Below are 2,816 nucleotides of genomic sequence, written 5' to 3' on the forward strand. Positions count from 1 at the left end.
TTAATGGTCCATTGAAGGGATTTAAACAAAAATACGAACTGTCCGTATTTTAAACTGTAATTTAAAATGAAAAAATTCTTAAAATTATAATTTTTTAATTTTTATTCAAATTTCGAAAGATTTTTTTTTTTGTCTTAGTAGTATGAATTTCCGTGAGTAGAATGAATTTCCGTGAGTAGAAGAGAAATTTGCAAAATCTTTTGAAAATTCAAAAAAAAAAAAAAACCCCAAAAAAGTTATGAAGTGTTATATGGGGTGCTTAAAACAGAATTCTGCCTTGGATCGTCGGTGCGTCGAACAAATGTTTGGCAGCATTTCACCCGTCTTTATACATTATTTATATTTGTCCTCATCTTGTTTGTGTTGTTAACACAACGTTTCTTGGGGAACCTGGGTTCTCATTCCTAAGGTATTATTGCAAAAGGACCTTTCTGACTGCTACCCAGCCCTGTGGAACAAAGTCAAGATGTACTTCATTGCATTCCAAACATCATATTTTGTAGAGCGAGGCTTCAGTACAGTTGCCCAGATTCGTTCTAAGCAAAGAAACAGACTGAAGATTATTGAACGCGGAGAACTAAGACTACCTTAGTACCTTTCAGCCAAATGTCGAGAAGCTGATATCCCGAAACGTTGTGTTAACAACGCAAACAAGATGAGGACAAATATCCGTCAAATGTAAATAATGTATAAAGACGGGTGAACTGCTGCCAAACATTTTGTTCGACGCACCAACGATCCAAGGCGGAATTCTGATATTCCAGCACAAGGTACAGCAATCGCATTAGAAATGTCGTATGGTAGGCGCTAGCGTAACGAAAACAGCCGAAATGTTTGGTGTATCAAGAAGTAAATCTCTTGAAAGTAATGACAGCCTTTGAGAAAGAGGGAAAAACCTCCTTGTCGAAACAAAACTCCGGAAGAGAACCAAAACTTTCATAGGGACCGTCGGACTCTTACGCGAATTGTTAGAAAGGATCACAAAAGTACAGCTCCCAAAATTACTGCAGAGCTTAATGACCACCTTGAGAACCCAGTTTCCAAAAAAATTGTTCGCCGGGAGCTGTACAAAACCGGATTTCACGGGAGGGCTGCAATCAGAAAACTACTACTTTCAAAAACAAATGTTGCAAACCTACAGAATTGGTCCCTAGAGCAGTGGAAGAATGTTATTTTCTCGGAGTGTCATCCTTTACCTTATTTCCGACCACCGGCCGAGTATAGGTGTGGAGACAGCCAAAAGAAGTATTTAATCCAGACTGCCTTCTTCCAGCTGTTAAACATGGAGGGGGATCTGTGATGATCTGGGTGGCTATATCTTGGAAATCCACCGGCCCAATGGTTTCCCTTCATTGCAGAATTAATACACAAGACTATTTAAGCATTATATCTGATCAAATTCATCCTATGGTTGCGGAACTGTTTCCGGAATTGTTTCCGGAGGTAAACGCAATCTTTCAGGATAATAATGCACCAATTCACACAGCTAAAGTTGTTACTGAATGGCACAAGGAACATTCTAGTGAAATTGAACATCTTATCTGGCCTCCACAGTGCAGTTAGTCTTTCATGTCGTAAAAAAACAACAAAATAAAGGATTAATTAGGTTAAGTTTTATTTGTGAAATACAGCTGTTTTGAATTTGCAGTAGGAGGAAGTCGCTGTATGTGATGGAGAGGATGCAGTCAGAAAGACTTTAGGATCCACTAACCTAGTGACAACTTGTCGGTTGAGACTTCAATAGAGTTTTTAGTCCGGAGTAGGTTAGAAGTGTAAATCATGTCTGATCGATATTTATGCAATCGATATTAAAAGTTGGGAATAGGCAAAGCTAACCTAGGTCTGGTCTGAACTCAGACATTTCAAGAATTTAGATTATTACAGCAAGGAGAATTTTTTGTTTGACGCGCTTTCGAGTTTACTAATGAAGAGTTGTTTCGTCACAAAAGGAAAAAAGCCACGTCACAATGAGAGAGAAAGACAGAGGAAGAAACGAAGATAGATAGATAGAGGGAGAGAGAAAGTGAGAAATAGAAACAGTGAGAGAGGGAGAGAGAAAGAGGGAGAGAGAAAGAGAGAGAGAGTGAGAAGTGAGAGACGGGAGAGAATTAAAGAAAACGTATAAATATATATATACTGAAATATAGTGAAACATATACACACAAAAACATACACATATTACATACATACAAGTATACATACATACTTACGTACAAACAGACGTACACAAACACATACAGGCACACAAACGCATACAAGCATACACACATACATGCATACATTCATGCATACATACATGCATGCATGCATGCATACAAGCATACATTTACATACATAAACCAATAGAAAAAAAAACCCAGCCTTCTTCACACTTTTCGTTTATTCTGGCGACAAACTGGAGACGGTGTACACCGAAGTCGTGTATACAGAGCAGGAACACCAGAGTATTGGAATAAACAAAGAACAAACGAGCAAAAAAGGCATAACTCGGTGAGAACAACAACAACAACAACGATTAAAAAAAAAACGAGGAAAGAAGAAAAAAGGAGAAAAAAGAATCGGAAAAGAAGCAACTTGTTGAATTGGAAAAAATGTTGCTACCATTACTTCATGTTGGACTAATAGGTATGTATGTATGCACACACACACACACACACACACACGTCTCGGTGTGTGTGTATGTATATATGTATATCGATATTATGTAAATAGAGGAATTTATCTGTAAAAATATGTGACACTTATTCGGTAGCCATGATAAATGGAAAAAAAAGGGTCATTTTTCAAAGAAATTTTCAATGGCCGGATAACTGAAG

General features: G+C 37.6%; 1 long non-coding RNA gene across 1 annotated transcript in view; it reads left to right on the plus strand.

The window, feature by feature from the left end:
* The first annotated feature begins 2,082 nt into the window (after positions 1–2,082).
* LOC128251002 (uncharacterized) overlaps positions 2,083–2,816 on the plus strand; it is a 2,679-nt gene continuing 1,945 nt past the window's right edge. Inside the window, exon 1 of the long non-coding RNA XR_008266916.1 lies at positions 2,083–2,625. This is a non-coding gene — a long non-coding RNA (uncharacterized LOC128251002). The remainder of the gene's footprint in view (positions 2,626–2,816) is intronic.

Source organism: Octopus bimaculoides, chromosome 27 (genome assembly GCF_001194135.2).
Source record: "Octopus bimaculoides isolate UCB-OBI-ISO-001 chromosome 27, ASM119413v2, whole genome shotgun sequence".
NCBI classification, from domain to species: domain Eukaryota; kingdom Metazoa; phylum Mollusca; class Cephalopoda; order Octopoda; family Octopodidae; genus Octopus; species Octopus bimaculoides.